Here is a 20,795-nt window from a genome sequence, read left to right on the forward strand (position 1 = left end):
GACAGCAAGTGAAAAAATGTTCTTCATTATGTGTAATATCTTGAGGTTCTCCAACTGTGAGTTGTAACAAAGGATTAGAAGATTTTGGGGGGAAGCTGAATTGAAAATTATAAGATCACGTGGCTCACATTAATAATCAATAAAGTGTGGACTTGGAAAGCATTATTTGCAGAATGGATTGATAGACTATTAGAAGTAGTCCAAGACTGCCCTTGGGAGACCTTGAGAAGTGATCAGAAAAAGTGGCACTTGGGTTTAATAAACTTCAGGCTGCTCAGATATATCTCCTTACTAATGAATTGTGACATATGTAGCCCAGGCTTAGGTCAGCAGTGATACCCAGTGTTGTAATTGTCTTGCATATAGAGTGTCTGTTTCCAAGAAAGTTGTTGCTATGTTGAAAGAGTAATTACAAAGCTGCCAGAAGGAAGAGCAGTCACCCCACCAAGCTCACCATGATTTATTGGATGTATTTGTACTCTTAAACGGATCTGTCTTTTTCTTCCTGGAATGTTTTCACACCTCAATATGAATCTCTCTTCTCCTGAGCTTACCTCATTTGTGTCTGAAATACTGATCTGGTTGACAAAGGACAGGGCATTGTCAGTGTGTGTATGTGCGGGTATGAGGACATGTGAATGTGTGTACAGCATTCAATCATGTGATTCTTTATTTCATAGTATTTTTTATCATCTAGGAAGATTTGGCACAGAGTCTGCCCTTTCTCCTTGAAAGTTTTGCTGATTGTCTGTCTCTGCCTTTGAAAAACAAGCTCCATTGTGAGACAGGAAAAAACCTTTAGTCTTTTCTATGGCATTTGTTCATGGACTCTGCAATAAGAAATGATTCATGAAAGCCTGCCAATTCAAGAAAACTATAATGTTTGTGACAAATACTTTTATATCCATTGTGGATCAGCAGTTTTAGGAATACAGTCCCCTTGGTATCCTCAATACTGAATGCCTTCTGTCACACAAATGCTTCTTACTAAAGTTGATGAGAGCCTTGGAAGGTTTAGTTACCCATCTCCCCTTAGGTGAAGCAACCCAAAATACTGCTTTTAGTTTACTTAAGCATTTTCTTTCTCGGGAAAAGACCTATACTTTTCCGGACTTCTAGATGTCTAGGACTAGAGAGGCCTGGGTGAACACTAGTTCTAGAAATGCCCACTTTGCATCCATCTCTGACTTTTTTTCGATTTTCACAGAAGGGATCAGTTGTGTGTCTCTTACTTTTCTTTGCAATTTTCAACTGCAGTCTTAGAAAATTAAGTCCATTTGGTGAGAAAAAATACTTACACTGTATTTGCTAAAAGGCCAAATGTATCAAATAATAAGAAATTTTATGCCAAACTCAAGGTTATAACTCAGACAGTTCTGGGTTTAGCACACATCTTTTCTTAGGACGAGCCTGTTGATTTTTTTTTTTTTCTTAATTAGCAGAACAAAATCAAATGTGTGGAACAAATGAAACCATTGCTTATATTGTAGATTCCTTCTTTGTGGAGGACTAAAGAAGATAACCATTAATTCAGAAAAGGTTACAGATATTCTTGTTTCCATGGCAAAAGAATAAATTAGGAGACTTTTCTTGGTACCTTGTACCCTCTGGGATAACAGATGCTATGTGATTATGATTCAGTTTGAAACTCCAAGGCTTTTTGTATATTTCCGCTCAACCCTGTGTCAGGCCCAAGCCCACCTGAGTTGAACTGACTTAGACTTTCAGTGCAGGCTGTGGGTACAGTAGGAAACTAGCTTGATGTTGATCTGGAAATAAGAAAACAGCTGTTGATTCTGCAAACAAATGCTATGAGAAGGTTAATATGGTTTTTTGTTTTTGTTTTTTGTTAAGGGAAAAAAATGTATTCACCTAATCAATTACTTTTCTCAAGATAATTTATAATACCAAAAAATTGAGCATGCTGTATTTAAGGCTTCATTTAGATTTTAATTAAGTGTATAACATATTTTTACAACAAGCTTTGCTACTCTCACCCATCAGAGGATTGAGAAAAACATGAAATTAGCTGAGAAATGAAAACTAGGTGTTCAGATAAATATTCTTCTCATGAAAAGAGAAATAGCCACAGTGGTATTTGTAGGGAAAAAGGTCCTGAGATTAGTTAGACCTTATATTTGAATAAATGACTTAGGAGTGGTGCTATATAAAGAAATTGTCAGGTTTGGAGAAGGAAATATCAAACCAATAAATAAATTTAATCAAGAAATTACAAAGTATATTTATTTCAATAAATATGTTTTGAACATCAGCCATGTCAGGAGTTGTGAGAGATGTAAATAAACAATTCTACTTCCAAGGATCTTATTTTCTAGTAGATGATCAAAATATTATTTTAAAAACTAGAAGATTAAACAAAGTATAACCTACCGTACCAGAGGAGTAGTTAAAATGCTATTGAATTTCAGAGTTCAAAGAGTTTACTTCCAATTTGTGGGAAGAGAGAGTCAAGATTTCATGAAGTTGATGCATTTAAGCCTGGCCTTATAGGACGTTGGACCTCTAATTTGCATAATAAAGTATCAGGGCTTTCTAGGCACAGGGAACAGAATGGGCAAAGGGAGAGTTTGCAAAGTAGGCATCAATTTTACATGTGAGCAATAGGAAATATAGGTTTCTGTTCTAACGTTTTCTTGTAGTTAGAGTATGTGCAAAGGAGGAGTAGAGAACAAGATTGGAACCAAATAGTGAAGAGCTATACAATGTCAAGTTAAGGAATTTGTGCTTGATCCTGAAAACCAAGGCTTCTCATTCTTTTTTCTTCTCAACACACATGCCAGATACCATTCCAACATGCAAGAAATGGCATAGCAAAAGTTATGTGCAAATATCTATCACTCATCGAGAAATCAGATCAAAAAGTAAGTGAATAAGAGTGATTTAAGAATAGTCACAATTCTGTTCCTATTTTATAATACAAATCATTCTCAAACATTGGGATCTTTATTAGTAAGGATGGCAAGTTACTTTGACACATGTCAAAATAGGTGAAAACATTCTAGTATGTTGAGGTAACTATTTGAGGCCCATGGTTACAGGACAAGTAAACCATTTGTTTTAATAAAAGAGTGATGGTTAGTATAGTTTTTGAGGACTACTTAGCAGTTAATAGGAGGTAAATGAGTTTGGATATGGGAGAAGATAGAGTAAAAGAAAATAATGAGAACTATTATTATATCCATTTGCGTGATAATGAAGACTTGAACTTGGGAAGTAGCAGTGGAAATGAAGAGGAGCCTGGAGTTTTGAGATATTACAGGACAATAACTCTTGTCCTGTAATTGGGTTAGGTAAAAGAAGGGAGCTGTGGTGGGTGTCACAAGTCAGGAGAAAAGTCACAAATTAAGTAAATGTCCAGTGAGAATCTGAGTGGGAAGATGGTGCCATTAAAGTAAATTATGACCCAGGGAGAAGAATGTGTTTAGGAAATAAGAAAGTAAGATCAGTTTGGGATACAATTAGATTGTGGTGCTTAAGGGATACCCAGATATTCAGCAGGCAATTTGAATATATGCCTAGTGATTCAGACAGCAATGAAGGCCAGAAGGAGTGATTCAGGAGTCATTCGTGATGGGTGGTAATTAAAGTCAGAGGATTGATCAGATTACCCTCCCCTCTTTACATATATTTTTCTTTATATTACTTCCCTTGACAATTTGTTTCTTGGGCATGATTTACATTTTGAATTTCAGAGAAGGAAATCAATTCAGAGTAAGTACAGTCATAGAGTTCATAGAAAATCAGTAGCCTAGAATGCTACAAAACCAAGGATTCAAAGAAATTCAAGTTGGGAGTTATCCATTATATCAAGTTATATCAAATTATATCAAATTCTGCATAAAATAGGATAGGAATGGAGAAAATGCCTATTGGATTTGGAGGAAAAAAAATACTTCAAAAAAGCAATAAGCATAGAAGCCAGTTAATAAATGGTTTTTAAATTTTTAAAAAATTTTTATTTGTCTTTTTTTTAAGATACATAGATCACAAAAAATGTTACATTAAAAAATATTAGAGGTTCCTATATACCTCACATCCCACCCCACCCCACTTCCTCCCACATCAATAACCTCTTTCATCAGTGTGGCACATTCATTGCATTTCGTGAATACATTTTGGAGCACTGCTGCACCACATGGATTACAGTTTACATTGTAATTTACATTCTCCCACAGTCCATTCAATGGGTTATGGGAGGATATATAATGTCCTGCATCTGTCCCTGTGATATCATTCAGGACAACTCCAAGTCCCAAAAAATGCCCCCACATCACACCTCTTCTTCCCTCTCCCTGCCCTCAGCAACTCCCATGGCCACGTCTACACATCAATGATACAATTTCTTCCATTGCTAGAGTCAGAATAATTTCATAGTAGAATACCAATAAGTCCACTCTAATTCATATTTTATTCCTCCATCTTGTGGACCCTGGGATGATGATGTCTATTACACCTCCTAATAAATGGTTTTAATGGGCCAGGTGGATAGCAAGTATAAACTCTCATTTCAAATTCACTAATAATTGGAAGTAAAAAAAGAACACCCCTGTGCACAAATCAGAGTGGAGACCCTTATTTTATGATATGAGATTTGAGAAAATTTGAAGTGGAGATGAAAAAAGTCAACAATAGAATAATGACAGTGAAGGAATATAAAGAACATGCATGAATTTGGTGAAAATCCATCAAGGAGTATGGTAAACTGTGAGAGAGGGTTTAGTTTGCATTAATTCAAGTCTTCCAAGAAGCAGAAAGAGAGGTTTAGATGTGTGGGAGTTATATTGGTGGAAACATATTTGAAGGATAAAGGGAGGAAGGAGGAATAGGCAGAAAAAACCTTCAAGCCTCAAGCAGGTTAGAGACCTGTGAAAGGAGAAGAGGAAGGAAGAAGACTTGGTTAGGAAGAGTCTCAGAAATTAATACAATTCTGGAGATATTTTGGTCAGACTGACAGGTCATCTTTAGTTCAAAGTGACCCATTTGATAAGTCTGCATCCCATAGGAATGGTCCTGCACTAGTGCAATCACCATATTTACCCTTTGGCTGAGAGCATCCCAGGGTATATGTGGCATTGGCATAAATGTGGTGGATTCAGAGGGCAGAAATAGAGCTGTCAATCAACTCTGCTTCCTGTAGCAGGAGATCTAAGAGGCTCTTTACCATGGCCACCAGAGTACTAAAAGTGAATGTGGTTAATTTCAGAAGAGAACACAATATTAGAACTGATCTGGAAAGTGGTCTTTGAGGAGCATTAAATGTCAGATAGTTTACATAGTATCAGAAATAGCACCATATCTTTAAGGTATGCTAGAACTGAGGGCTGACATTTTTGTCTCGAGTATCACAATTAAATCCAACAGAGATAGCAAGGATATTCAATGGAATTTGCTAGAGATTGCTGATTCTGTCTGCCTCCCAACTTGACCAATCGCTGTTTATATGATCATAGATATATTTCTGTACTTTCAGTTTTCCTCATCTCAAATTGGGACAACCAGAGCTCAGAAAGTTGTTGTACAGATTAGCTGAGTATTTTTATACACATTACTTTTAGTTGTAAGACTGTCATTTACTTTTTGACTTAAAATTTTACTCCTGGGCTTTAGAGCACTTTCTTCCTCAACATTTGAACTACCAATATTTGATTCTTAACTATGACCTTCACCATCCTCCGCTCCCCACCTTTCCTATTCACATCAGTCCATAACACTATTACAACTACCGCCTTCACTAAGTTAATGACCTACTACTTCTGCTCCACCACTATCATCAGTTTTCTATGTCCTCTCATCAGCTTATAGATCTTCTTTAGGCAAATTTCTCTAATAGATAAACCCTGATGCTAAATTTCGTTTATGCCCAACTTAAAGCACATAAAGGGGTGTTTTCCGGAAAACATTGATGGTAAAAGTAATTCATCCCAGGAGATCAGGGTTTCCTTAGTAGATAGTGCCAAGAGAAAGAACATGAACTGTCAAGACTGGTTTATAGTAAGCAGTAAGGAGTTAGCATCCAAGAAGAAAGAGCTGAATTCAGATTCTTTTGTTTCAATAGTGGGGATAGTTTCAATAGTAGGTATAAGTTTCAATAGTGGGGATTGAAACAGAAAGCTGGAAAGTATCTGTAAGGCATTGATCCAATTTTCCACTGATCAAATAAGTTAACAGAGTGGTAGTAACTTGAGGTAAAACAAAGTTCTCTTTAATTTCTACTGCCTGTAGAAGTTCCACATTTAATTCCATATCAGATTCCACATGTAGTTCACGCCTCTGCCCTTTAAGAAAGGTATAATATATCAAAGAAAAATACAAACAAGAGAATTGCTTCAGGAGCCCAATAAAAATTATCAAGTTAAAAAAGGAACATTAATTTAAGCATATATGAAGATAGTCATTTCCCTTTAGTTTGTAAATACAGAGATTGAGAGTTAATAAGTCACATTAAAAACATGAAATAAACTGTTTATGTGCCCTGTTCATGAAGTCACATACTAAAACTAGAAATAACTTTTAATATTTGAATGTCTCTTTAATATAAAGAAAGTTCTACTTGCCTAGGAAGAAAAGAGTTTATAGAAATAGACAATGACATAGTACTTGCTAAGAAGAAGGCACGGGAAGGAGAAAGGAGCCTAATATTTATTAAGTGCCTACCAAGTGTCAAGCAAGCACTGGGATTGATAATCTACTTGTGTTTTTCTCTCTTAATTCCACCAATAAACAGATGCAACAGGTTTTAACAAGTGCATTTTATACATTAGACATTTGTGATCCAGGCTGAGGTCATTTAGCTCGTAGTACATAGCGATGTAGAGTTGAAATTCATTTCTGACTGATTTCAAAGTCAATGTTCTTATACGCCACACTACCTAAGTTAAAAATTTGCAGTCAACCAGAGCTCTAGCTTTTTAGGGTAAACAAAGTGTGTTTGGAGTTTTGATCTATTTTGAAATCATGGGGCCTGCTCACACAGGAAATCTTGGTGCTTTCCTTAGAGATAAATTGCAGAACTGAATGCAGCCTAGAACTAATAAAGCATGACATTTGTGTGTTATTAAATTCACTAGCAAGAAGTGAGCTCTTTGACAGACTAGACAAGAATCATTTAATATACCCAGTATTTACTTAGTAAATATTCATTTTTGATGCTGATGCTGATACAGAAGAAACTAGGACCTGAATTAGGCAGAAGTATAGAGGATATCAGAGAAATAACAAATCCTTAGACAACAATTGGGTCAGAGGACTTAAAATATTGATATACACACATATACACGTGCGACTTCCAGTAGAGACAAGTGTAATTAGATTCCAAATGCATCCTTGAAATTGTATTGACATTACAACAATATTCTTGACAACATTGTTCATGCTTTTTACATTTTAACATGTTTTTCTTCCTTTTTTTTTTTTTTTTTTTTTTTTTTTTTTTTTCATATCATTTTTTTTATTGACTTTGTAATAATATTACATTAAAAATATATATGTGAGGTCCCATTCAACCCCACCCCCCCACCCCACCTCTCCCCCCCCCCCCCCCCCCAGCAACACTCGTTCCCATCATCATGACACATCCATTGGATTTGGTAAGTACATCTTTGGGCACCTCTGCACCTCATAGTCAATGGTCCACATCATGGCCCATACTCTCCTCCATTCCATCCAGTGGGCCCTGTGAGGATTTACAATGTCCGGTGATTGCCTCTGAAGCACCATCCAGGGCAGCTCCATGTCCCAAAGCCTCCACCTCTCATCTCTTCCTGCCTTTCCCCATACCCATCAGCCACCATGTCCACTTTTCCCAATCCAATGCCACCTCTTCTATGTGGACATTGGATTGGTTGTGTCCATTGCACCTCTATGTCAAGAGGAGGCTCAGATTCCACATGGATGCTGGATGCAATCCTCCCACTTTCAGTTGTAATCACTCTAGGCTCCATGGTGTGGTGGTTGTCCTTCTTCAACTCCATCTTAGCTGAGTGTGGTAAGTCCAATAAATCAGATTGTAGGTGCTGGAGTCTGTTGAGGCTCAGGACCTGGCTATCACATTGTCAGTCCAGAGACTCAAATCCCCTAAATATATCTTAAACCCCAACGTTAACTGCACCTCCAGCACATTAGCATGAAAGTCTTATGAAGGAAGATCCCATCTGAGTCCAGATTCATCACACATAAACACCAGTTCCAAAAAGGGGCCATCTGACCTGGTAGTTAACCCCATCGGCCATGACCATAACTCCCATGGGTCTCTTTAGCCCTCGAAGGAACCGATATCTGGGGGTTGTATCTGCTTTATCTGTCTCTCTGACTCTGCTCAGTTGTGCATGAGGGCAATCCTTCTGCCAGCCTCCAGACTCTTTTTTAGAAACTCGTAGCCATATAAACTCATTTCTCTTTTCCATTTCCCCCTTACTTTAGTTCAAACAGCATTTTAAAGTCATGTTATTTTATGTAGACAGGGATATTCTGCTGATCCGCATTGAACCTTCCGTATAAGGTCATTTTCCAGTTGCATCATCAGTTGGTAGTTGATAGTGGTCCCTCGGTGCCAGGGAGGCTCATCCCCGGGTGTCATGTCCCACGCTGGGGGGAAGGCATTGCATTTACATGCTGAGTTTGGCTTCGAGACTGGCCACATTTGAGTAACATGAAGGCTGACAGGAGGAAATTCCCAGGCACAATGTTGCTCTAGGCCTTGTTCTTATTTTAGGCTTATCAGCTCACAAGCATAGTCATTAGCATCAGGGGCTCACCGTTGAACCCTCACTCCCTCCCGTTCCCCGCCGCTGTACCTGGGAGACTGTCGCTGCTCCCCTAGGGACCACGACAGAGCACCACTGGCCAGGAACCCAGTACCCCCCCTGCTGTGGTTTTTAATTGTTGCCACTATGAGTATATCCAAACATTACCATGCACCCTGGACATATGTTCTGTACAGCTCCCTGTCAGCCATATATCACCTGTCATTGGTATCCCATACCAGTATCCCTCCATTGCCATTGTTGAAACACTCTGTGATCCAGAACTCCCCGAAATTTGAAGCCCAATATAATGTCATGGTCCCTTACTAGGGAATGGCATATAGCGAGGGATTTAAAGGTTAGATAAAGAACTTGGATAAAGTTAGATAAAGAACTTAGATAAAGAATGTTGACTTGAAAAAATTCTACATCCTATCTTTTTTTCCCCCCCCCCCCCAATTATTCAGCTTCTCTTCACAGGAGTCCTAGACCACAGCAATGCATATATATAATATACAGCACTCCCATACATCCCCCACAAAAACCTTTTTCCTTCCAGAGCAATACACTTACACCCTATTCACATCATATTTACTTAACGTGATGTACAGAGTCTGAGACATTAGGTTTCTAACAAGGTGACATCTGTGCTTACATTATGGTGCATACTTTAGGATACACAGTTCTTTACATTCTTAGTTATCCTATGTTTTACATTATGGTTTACATTATCAGTCTGTCATCTCCTATATGTTATGGTGTAATATTACATGTTTTATATCCATCCTTGTGTACTCTCAAGAAACTCCTCTCTTACCCCCCATTTACCTTGGTTCCACACATTTAACGTCCATTTTCCCTTCCACCTTGGTGCCCACAGTGACAGCCAACCTCCGTTTCCTGAGGAGCCACTTCCAGAGATAGATGGAATAGTGTTCAGGGCCTAACTTGCTCAACTGCCCCAATGCCCTGGGAGCCACCCTTTCTCTCGAGGGATACAGTTCCCTCTATTTGGTGGCATCAGTCCTCCCCAGGATGTGGGTCCACCCCCACTCTCACTACTTGGGTTTCTACCCCATGGTGACACCCACTCTGGCAGAATGAGCATTTAGACATTCCCCAGGAGCCCGTCCTGCATCAGACCCTCCCCTCCGAGCATTGTAAACAGGTAACCCTCTTTATTATATTTTGATATGATTTTCTCGGCATTTTACTCTCCACCAACACCTAACCCTCTCCTGTGTTCGTATGCTACCCCTCCCTCCCCCCACTTTTGGGCAATGTCACCCATCCGTCCCTCCCCAGCCACCCTCAAACCCGCAAAGCCCCAACCAAAGGCAACCCCTTGCCCCCCTTTTATCTCTTCTTTGTGTTCATACTTACCACCATCTCGTCTTAAATTCCACCCCTGCAGACATCGGCTCATATCCTTCCTCCACCCTCCGATTTCCTGTAAGCCTATCGTTCAGTCTCTTGCTATCTAAGGCAGCTTGTTTATTTCATATCATTGAGGTCATGTAGTATTTGTCCTTCAATGTCTGGGTTGCTTCACTCAACATAAGATTCTCAAGATTCATCCATGTTATCACATGTGTTTGTAGTGTGTTTGTTCTTACAGCCGAGTAGTATTCCATTGTGTGTATATACCACATTTTATTGATCCACTCATCTGTTGATGGGCATTTGGGTTGATTCCAACTTTTGGCAATAGTGAACAATGCTGCTATGAACATTGGTGTACATATATCTGTTTGTGTCCTTGTTTTCAGTTCTGCTGGGTATATACCCAGCAGTGGTATTGCTGGGTCATATGGCAAATCTATGGCTAGTTTTTTGAGAAAACGCCATACTGTCCTCCAGAATGGTTGGATCCTTCTGCATTCCCACCAGCAGTGGATGAGTGTTCCCCTTCCTTCACATCCTCTCCAGCACTTGTATTCTTCTGTTTTTTTCATAGCTGCCAATCTTATGGGTGTAAGATGGTATCTCATTGTAGTTTTGATTTGCATTTCCCTGATAGCTAGAGATTTGGAACATTTTTTCATGTGCTTTTTTGCCATTTGTATTTCTTCTTCAGAGAAGTGTCTGTTTAAGTCTTTTTCCCATTTTTTGAATGGGTTGTTTATCTTTTTATTTTCAAGATATAGAAGTTCTTTATATATGCACGTTATAAGTTTCTTATCAGATATATGATTGCCAAATATTTTCTCCCACTGTGTGGGCTCCCTTTTTACTTTCTTGACAAACTCCTTTGAGGTGCAGAAGGCTTTTATTTTGAGGTAGTCCCATTTATCTATTAGTTCTTTTGCTGCTCGTGCTTTTGGTGAGATATTCATAAATCCATTTCCTATTACAAGGTCCTGTAGATGTTTCCCTACACTGCTTTCTAAGGTTTTTATGGTCTTGGCTCTTATATTTAGGTCTTTGATCCATCTTGAGTTGATCTTTGTATAAGGTGTAAGATGGTAGTCCTCTTTCATTCTTCTACATATGGCTATCCAGTTCTCCAGACACCATTTGTTGAATAGGCCACTCTCTCCCAGTTGAGAGGGTTTGGTGGCTTTATCGAATATTATGTGGCTGTATATGTGAGGTTCTATTTCAGAGCTTTCAATTCATTTCCATTGGTCTATGTGTCTCTCCTTATGCCAATACCATGCTGTTTTCACCACTGTAGCTTTGTAGTATGTTTTGAAGTCAGGTAGTGTGATTCCTCCAATTTCGTTTTTCTTTTTCAGTATGTCTTTGGCTATTCGGGGTCTCTTTCCTTTCCAAATAAATTTCATAGTTAGTTTTTCTAGTTCCTTAAAGAAGGCTGCATTGATTTTTATTGGGATTGCATTGAATGTGTAGATCAGTTTTGGTAGGATAGACATCTTAATAATATTCAGTCTTCCTATCCATGAACAAGGAATAGTCTTCCATTTATTTAGGTCTTCTTTGATTTCCTTGAACAATCTTGTATAGTTCTCAGTGTATAAGTTCTTTACCTCTTTAGTTAGATTTATTCCTAAGTATTTGATTTTTTTATTTACTATTGTGAATGGTATTTGTTTCTTGATTTCCTCCTGATCTTGCTCATTATTAGTGTACAGAAATGCTACTGATTTTTGCGCATTGATCTTATAACCTGCGACTTTACTAAACTCATTTATGAGTTCTAGAATCTTCGTTGTAGATCTCTCAGGGTTTTCTATGTATAGGATCATGTCATCTGCAAATAATGAAATTTTGACTTCTTCCTTTCCAATTTGAATGCCTTTTATTTCTGGTTCTTGCCTCAGTGCTCGAGCAAGTACTTCTAAGACAATGTTAAATAGGAGCGGAGACAGTGGGCATCCTTGTCTTGTTCCTGAGTTTAGAGGGAAGGAGTCTAGGATTTCTCCATTGTAAACAATATTGGCTTTAGGTTTTTCATATATAGTCTTTATCATGTTCAAAAAATTCCCTTGTATTCCAATCTTTTGGAGTGTTTTTATCAAGAAAGGGTGCTGTATTTTGTCAAATGCTTTTTCTGCATCAATAGATATAATCATGTGATTTTTTTCCTTCAATCTGTTTATATGGTGTATTACGTTGATTGATTTTCTTATGTTAAACCATCCTTGCATACCTGGGATGAATCCCACTTGGTCGTGGTGTATAATATGTTTAATGTGTTGTTGAATACGATTAGCAAGTATTTTGTTAAGTATTTTTGCGTCTAGATTCATTAGAGAAATTGGTCTGTAATTTTCCTTTCTTGTGATGTCTTTGTTTGGCTTTGGTACTAGGGTAATGTTGGCATCATAGAAGGAGTTGGGTAATGTTCTTTCTGTTTCGATGTTTTGGAATAGTTTCAGCAGGATTGGTGTCAGTTCTTTCCGGAATGTTTTGTAGAATTCACTTGTGAAGCCATCTGGCCCTGGGCTCTTCTTAGTTGGGAGATTTTTAATAACTGATTCTATCTCTCTGCTTGTGATTGGTTTGTTAAGATCATCAATTTCTTCTTTCGTCAATATGGGCTGCTTATGTGTTTCTAGGAATTTGTCCATTTCCTCTAGATTGTCATTTTTGTTGGAATATAGTTTTTCAAAATATCCTCTTATGATAGTCTTTATTTCTGTGGGGTCAGTGGTGATATCGCCTTTCTCATTTCTTATTTTGTGTATTTGCATCTTCTCTCTTTTTTTCTTTGTTAGTGTTGCTAAAGGTTTGTCAATTTTGTTAATCTTCTCAAAAAACCAGCTCTTGGTCTTGTTTATCTGTTCAAGTGCTTTCTTATTTTCTATTTCATTTAGTTCTGCTCTTATCTTTGTTATTTCCTTCCTTCTTCTTCCTGTTGGGTCACTTTGTTGTTGTTTTTCTAATTCCTTCAAATGTGCAGTTAGTTCTTCAATTTTTGCTCTTTCTTCTTTTTTGATATATGAATTTATGGCTATAAACTTCCCTCTCAGTACTGCTTTTGCTGTATCCCATAAATTTTGGTATGTTGTGTTATCATTTTCATTTGTTTCAAGGTAGTCATTGATTTCTTTTGAGATTTCCTCTTTGACCCACTGTTTTTCTAAGAGTGTGCTGTTTAATTTCCAAATCGTGGGGTGAAATCTGGGCTTCTGTCCCTTGCAAATCTCCAGCTTGACTCCACTGTGGTCAGAGATAATGTTTTGTATGATTTCAATCTTTCTTAATTCGTTCAGCCTTTCTTTGTGGCCTAGCATATGATCTATCTTGGAGAATGATCCATGTGCGCTTGAGAAAAATGTATATCCTGCTGTGTTTGGGTGTAGCGATCTATATATATCTATTAGATCCAGCTCCTCTAATATACTATTCAGATGTTTTGTTTCTTTGGTGATTCTCTTTTGAGATGTTCTGTCCAGAGTTGATAGTGGTGTATTAAAATCCCCCACTATAATTGTAGATGTATCTATTCTTTCACTTAGTTTTTCCAGCGTTTGCCTGACGTATTTAGAGGCACCCTTGTTAGGGGCATAGATATTTATGATTGTTCGATCTTCTTGCCAGATTTTCCCTTTCACTAAAATGTAGTATCCTTCTTTGTCTCTCACAATTGTTTCACATTTAAAGTCTATTTTGTCTGATATTAATATAGCTACTCCTGCCTTTTTTTGGTTATTGTTAGCTTGTATGATTGTTTTCCAGCCATTCACTTTCAATCTCCATGCGTCTCTGGGTCTAAGATGTGTCTCTTGTAGACAGCATATGGATGGGTCATATTTCCTTATCCAATGGCCCAGTCTGAATCTTTTGATAGGTGAGTTTAATCCGTTGACATTCAGTGTTATTACTATCAAGGAATTATTTGTGTTAGCCATATTTTGATTGGATTTGTGTTTGTCATATTTTGTTTGTATATTTTTTTTGTCTTTTTTGTTATTGTTGTTCGTCTTATACTCTCCTCCAACTCTGCCTTTCCTGTTTTCTTCTTTCTTCCTGTAGAACTCCCTTTAGAATTTCTTGAAGGGGAGGTTTCTTGTTGGTATACTCTTTCAGTTTCTGTTTGTCTGCGAATATTTTGAACTCTCCATCATGTTTGAATGCTAATTTAGCTGGATAGAGTATTCTTGGTTGGAAATTTCTTTCCTTTAGTACCTTGACTATATCATACCACTGCCTTCTTGCCTCCATGGTTTCAGAAGAGAAATCAGCACTTAATCTAATTGAGCTTCCCTTGTATGTGATGGTTTTCTTTTCTCTTGCTGCTTTTAGGATTTTCTCTTTGTCTTGAGCATTGGATAATTTGACAAGTATATGTCTTGGGGTGGGCCTGTTGGGGTTTATGACTTGTGGAGTGCGCTGTGCTTCTTGGATATGTACACCTGTCTCTTTCAGTAGATTTGGGAAGTTTTCAGCCATTATTTCCTGCAGCACTCCTTCTGACCCCTTTCCCTTCTCTTCACCTTCTGGAATGCCTATAATACGTATGTTTGAGCGTTTTGCATTGTCATTCAGGTCCCTAAATCCTAATTGGATTTTTTCTATCTTCTTATTGACCCCTTCTACTATCTGTTTGATTTCTGAAGTACTGTCTTCCACATCACTAATTCTCTGCTCTGTCTCTTCTAGTCTGCTGATATTTGCTGCTAGTGTATTTTTGATTTCTTGAACTGTGGTGTTCATTCCCATCATATCTATTATGTTTTTTCGTATGTCTGCAATTTCCCCTCCAAGTGATGTCTTCATGTTGTTAACCTCTTTCATTACTTCGTCAAATTTGTCGGTGATAAATGTTCTGAGATCTTTCATTGCTTGTGCCAAGTTTTGCTCCCCTTCGTGATTATTGGTTTGTTGACTGGATTCAGCCATGTTTTCCTGATTACTGGTTTGGTTTGTAGATTTTTGTTGCTTTCTGGTCATCTCTTTATCTTGACGGATTTAATCAGTTCCTTAGCTTCTTTGTCTGCTCTTGGAGGTTAATTAGCTGTTATTTTTGCATCGGTGTTATATCTTCTCTTTGTCACTTTTTTCTTCTTATTCTAGTTTCTTGTTGTTGGTTAAGTTCACTTTAAAGGAAAGTATTAGTGTTGGGGGAAGGCAATTGTGTAAGCAAGGGAAAAGTGTAAAGTAATATTGGTGATATATGTTAACAAAGCAAGAATATGAGATCTGGGAGGATGGAGGTTAGATTTATGTAAATTGTGTAGAGTTATAGCAGTAGGTAGAGTACCTATTATGAGGTAGGTGATTGAATATAGGAGGATTATGGTATGAGCTAAAAAGCTATTGATTTCGTGAGAGAGGGAAAGAGAAAAAAAGTGGTAATAGTTTCAAGCGTGGATAACAGACAGAAAACAAAACATAGATATTAGAAATTAAGACTTAGACCCTTCATGGATCGAAGAAAGGGAGGTGGGAGGTGGAATATGGGAGAGCCAGTAGATGGTGGCGGATATCAAGATGTAGGGGAAAGAGGATAGTGCAGGTAGGCTAAATCAGTTCACACAGAAATGAGGCAGTGGAGGATGGGAAAATCCAGCAAATATGAGGTGTTCCCTGTAGCACCTATTGTGTACTTGAATTAAAATAAAATAAGTGGAAAATGAGGGACAAGAGGGAAAGAGAAAACCGAAAAAAAAACACTAATTATAATAAAGAAAAAAAGAAAGACAAGAAGAAAGGAAGAAAGAAAAAGAGGATAGGTACACGGTGGGGAACAGATAGGGGGAAGAGAGACACAGGTATACAAGTGTCACAATTACAACACTATCTAAAACAACAAGCAAAAAAACCCCTAAATAACTGTAAAAAAAAAAAAAAAGGGACTTTGGGGGGCACGCTAGGAGAAAAGACTAGGGGATAATGCAATATTAGCAATCAGGGCGTCAAAAAGAGTAAAAAATAAGATAAAGTGAAAATAAAAACAAAACAATATGAACCAATAAAGATAAAACGCAAACGTTAAGGTCCAGAGCATTCAAGGACCCCAGGTAGACCCCAGGGCGTGATGGATTCGGGGGTGGAAAGTCTGAGACACTGAAGACTCAAGAGGTGTGAGTCTGGGGTGTGGACCGCCAGAGTCCAGGGGACCCAGACCTGGCAACCTCAAATCTGGTCCACAGAAAGCTTAGGAGCCCCGCAGTGCAACACAGCCCTCAGGGATCCCCGTAGCTGGGTGCCAGCCCCGTGGGGGAAGATAGATCGGCGAATTCTATATTGAATGTCTGATCTCTGAAATTCACCTAATTCCTCAGGGTATCAGCGTTTGGACAGCTCCCTCCCTGTGCTCCCACGCAACGGCCACTTGAGGGCGCCTCTACACCACGGCCAGTTCAATGACCCAGATCCCAAGCCCCGCCGGGTGGGGTGGGCTTCAGCTGGAAACGCCGAAAACAGACTCTAAGATCCGAAATCCCAAACTTCGCAAAATATTCCCCAATCAGCTTCTAGACGTGTCTTCCTCCCTCACTGCACCCTACAACAGTCTCCCAATTGTGTCCCCTTATTGTCCAAAATCCAATTCCGTTGCAGATCGGCAGCCGGACCTGTGGGGATGGGGCTCCAGGCGGAAGCGCTACTCCCCCCCTGTCCGGAGACCAAAAACGTCCCCGCTTCACAGGGAAACACCGTCTGTCTCCGCAAATCAATCTGCAAAGGAGTCTTGTCCCAACAATCCCTCACCAGCCAGCCCAGTATCCGCGAATTTCTCAGCACCACAAAGCCTCTAGAATAAGGAAAAAAAAAACAAAAAACAAAACAAAACAAAAACCCCTGGCCGCCGCGGCTCCGGAGCTGCCGGAGCGCCCGCTACCGCGTCTCCGCCCACCCAAGGAGGGAACTTCCCGCACCCAGCTGGGACCTCCGTTTATATATTATAGACGTATCCTCTCTGTTACCTTCCCACCGAATTGACGTCCAGACACCTTCCAACCAGCAAAAATCCCCGAAACAGCGCGGTCCCAAAGAGCCTTCAACGCTGCCCAGCCGCCCCCTGCAGAGACACTACCAGGCAAGCTCACGCAGCCACCATCTTCCTCTTCCCTCTCTCTGTTTTTCTTCCTTTTGTACCAACCAACTAATCACTACAAATCATTTCAAGAAAAGGAAAACAATTTGAATGAAAAAGTTTGCAAAGACATTTTTAAGAAAATATTTAATGAGAGGAATTCAATGAAGACTTTCTCTGTCCTCCCCTTGGTCAAGGCCAGTGTCTATAAGTTCTTTTTAGCCCAGTGTATAAATTGCTGTTGACTCCAGTAATGGAACATCATAAATTTTAAAAAGATGACAGAAATTACCTTACTACTGTAAAATGAATCAATACATTCTGAATCTTGACTTCCAAGAATGTTGCTCAGGGACACGTTGTTTACTCTATGGAGGGCTACAGACTTTCTGGATGAAACAGATATTTTCTAATTGGAAGCACCTCTGTTATTGAGTTTTTCTGGTATAAAGAAAGTAAGTATTTTTAATTCATCACTGGAGAAATGCTCTTTTACCATCACTTCAGAAATCTACTGTAAGTATACTAGCTGCTAGTAAATACGCTGTAAAACTGAAGACGTTTTAAATAAAATTTGAAGGCTATTGTGTTGCTATTTACGGCATTTAATAAGTTTTTCTCATATGAATTTCACTTCTTATCTCTAATATGTCCTTTCCTTGCAGTGCTTTCTTTTATTAAACAAGAAACAACTATTTTTTAAATCATTGATGGAATGCCTACTCAAACAGTTTAGCTTTGTCATAACACAACTCTTGAGCTTCCTAGAAAGACTCTTCACACACAGTTTGCTGGAATCATATAATGCTAGGGTTTTGCTAAAACACAATTTACATTCTTATAAAAAATTTGTCTGAAATATGGTCATCATTTTTTTACTGTGGTATATAAATTGATACTTTTGTCTCTGTTTATAGAAATATTGCCATTTTCTTTGCAGGAGCTTGTAGTTTAACGGCAGTACTTGGTACATAATTAACTAAAAGAAAGATTTATCATAGATTTCTGTGTCTTGGATTAGTCACGTTTTTTCGGGGGCTTCATCCAAAGTTCCTCTGAATATAGTCCAGGCTAGAATTAGATCAAAAAACTTGCTTCCTTTTGGTATATCCTTGTGAGGTTACCCCGGCCCTAGATTGGCTCTTCCTATAAGTCATCTCCGGAGTGCTGTAGAAACTTGTCTGTATCTCTCTCCACTATTTCTGATTGCTGATGGTTATGAATTTCTTAGGTAGACCATAGGACCAAATTCTCTCTAAAACACTACTGCATTTCATCCAAATGACTCCAAAACCTAACTGGATCGGTCAAAGTGTAAACTAGTTGGCGATGGACAACAGGGCAGAAAACAGAGTACAATCTCAACCAGTAGTATACTTGTGGGGAACATATATGATTAGAAGGTCATTTTATAGTAGTAGGGTGATTTCTGTCATCTTTTTAATTCAATTTTTAAAACTTTGTCATTAAATGTATTCAAATACAACACCATAGTTTTCAGGACTCGTATGGGTTCTGAACATAGATCCACAAGATATAAATTTATAAATTCTGTTAAATAGATGTCCTGTTTTGCATGTTTTTTTAAACAATCTTTGATGACATTTAGTAAAAATAGAAGGAATATTTATGAATAATTTTTAATTTTCTTTCACTACAAGCTAGACACCTAGATCTTAGGAAATAATGAAAGAGCCTCCCTCTTGGCTGTAACAATGCTGCTGTAACAAATTACCACTTAGCTCAAACTTAGCAGCTTAGAATAAAACAACTTTATTATCTTACAGTTATGTCATGCACTAGGATAAAATCAAGGGGTTGGTGGGGCTATAGTTGTTTCTGGAGGCTCTAGGACAGAACACACTTCTTTGTCTTTTCCAGCTTCTGGAAAATTCCTCATTTCCTTGGCTAGTAGTTCCCTTCCTCCATCTTCAAAGCTACAATGATATTTGAGTACTTTTCACATTGAATCACTCCAACCTTTCTTTGCAGTCAAACCTCTCTCTGCTTCTCCCTTCTGCTCTTCTCTTCCACTTTTAAGGACCCTTGTGTTTATGCTGGGCCTGCCCACATAATTCAGCTTAATCTCCCCACTCAAGATCCTTAAGCAGTCACATATGCAAAGTCCCTTTTGCTGTGTAATGTAATCTATTCACAGGTTCTGAGGAATATGACATGGATGTATTTAGTGATGGTGAGAGTACTTTACTCTGCCCATCACAGCAAGTAAGAGGTCAAATAGATTTAATAGCACTCATAAAAAACTTCCCTAATGAATCCCTCGCCCCAGCTAATCACTCTTTTGTTCCATCAATAGCAAGGGATTGTATTGACTACACACAATTGCATTGCATCTTTAAATCACTAAAATAAAACTGTTATCTAATTTCAGAGCTGCTTTTGTTTTCTCTCTTCCACTCATTTATTGAGGCACTAGCCCACTCATAGCAGTTGCTCAATAAATTGTTATTAATGAACTCAATTACAAATGAGAACAGTATTTTTAATCTCATTTGTTCTCAGGCTGAGAGACATACTTGCTGAGACTGGGATGAGAATCAAGAATGAGTTAGATAGATGTATAGAAGGATATGTGGAATGATTCTTAGAGGGATCTTTTAAATATGGATCATATTTATACTTCTAGTGCACTTGATTTGTTCCTATTTTATGACAGCTAGAATGCTTTCCATGTTTGAAATTTAATTATAATCTTATTTCAAATATGATACTAAACTCCTTGAAAACGGAAGCTCTTAAGGACAAAGCTTATCTAATTTATATTTGTATCATTATAATTTCCATAACAACCTGCTCTTGTACCATTCTAGTTTTCAGAGTACTGTGACCTATACTATGCAGACCACTCATTTTTCCCAGAGTTTCAGACATAAGAACCTTGTGCTCCTCCTCATCATTAGGGGCAATACAAAGATGTCACTCCTTAGATGCACCTTTTAGGATATCTCACCTGTTACCTGGTCAAGCTCAATTGCAAAGTTTGGTCTCCTTGCTGTGAGGAGAGGAGTGGGAAAGGGTAGAGGGAGTAATTCTGGTGCCTCCGACCTCTCAACACCACTGCCCTTCATGGCCCCTGCTGCTGGGGACCCTTGGAAGCATGTATGGCAGTGAAGTGTGAGGAGACATAATACTGGGTCAGACATCTCTAAGCATTGGTTAGAAAACTGTTGTGGAGTGCTCCTGTGTCAGACTGAGTGCCTTTGGTTGACTCAATTTTCAGTATTTCAGGAAAAGAAATTAAATAAAACATCTGTTAATGCTCTGATATTTGCTTGGTGTCTATAGGAATAAAAATAAACTAAAATGGAGAAACATGAATTGAGGCACTTTAATTAGTACATGCAAAGGAACACTGGCTAAAAGTGATTTAGAGCATACATATCACATGGGAAAATGGGAAAATGCTGATTCTGATACAGTAGGTCAAGGGCGGGCTCTAAGGTTCTCTGTTTCTAAGAAGCCCCTGATAGTATGAATGCCACTGGTCCTCAGCTGACGCCAGCAAAAATTTAGAGGAATGCTTCCTCCGTTTTGTGGAGACCACAGGGCCTCCACTATGTGATATG

General features: G+C 38.5%; 1 protein-coding gene across 2 annotated transcripts in view; it reads left to right on the plus strand.

Annotated features, from left to right (window-relative positions):
- The window catches only part of LSAMP (limbic system associated membrane protein), a 1,652,779-nt gene that overhangs the window by 115,925 nt on the left and 1,516,059 nt on the right, over positions 1–20,795 (plus strand). The gene's annotated exons all lie outside the window — the stretch shown is intronic.

The sequence above is a fragment of the Dasypus novemcinctus genome, chromosome 4 (genome assembly GCF_030445035.2).
Source record: "Dasypus novemcinctus isolate mDasNov1 chromosome 4, mDasNov1.1.hap2, whole genome shotgun sequence".
NCBI classification, from domain to species: Eukaryota; Metazoa; Chordata; class Mammalia; order Cingulata; family Dasypodidae; genus Dasypus; species Dasypus novemcinctus.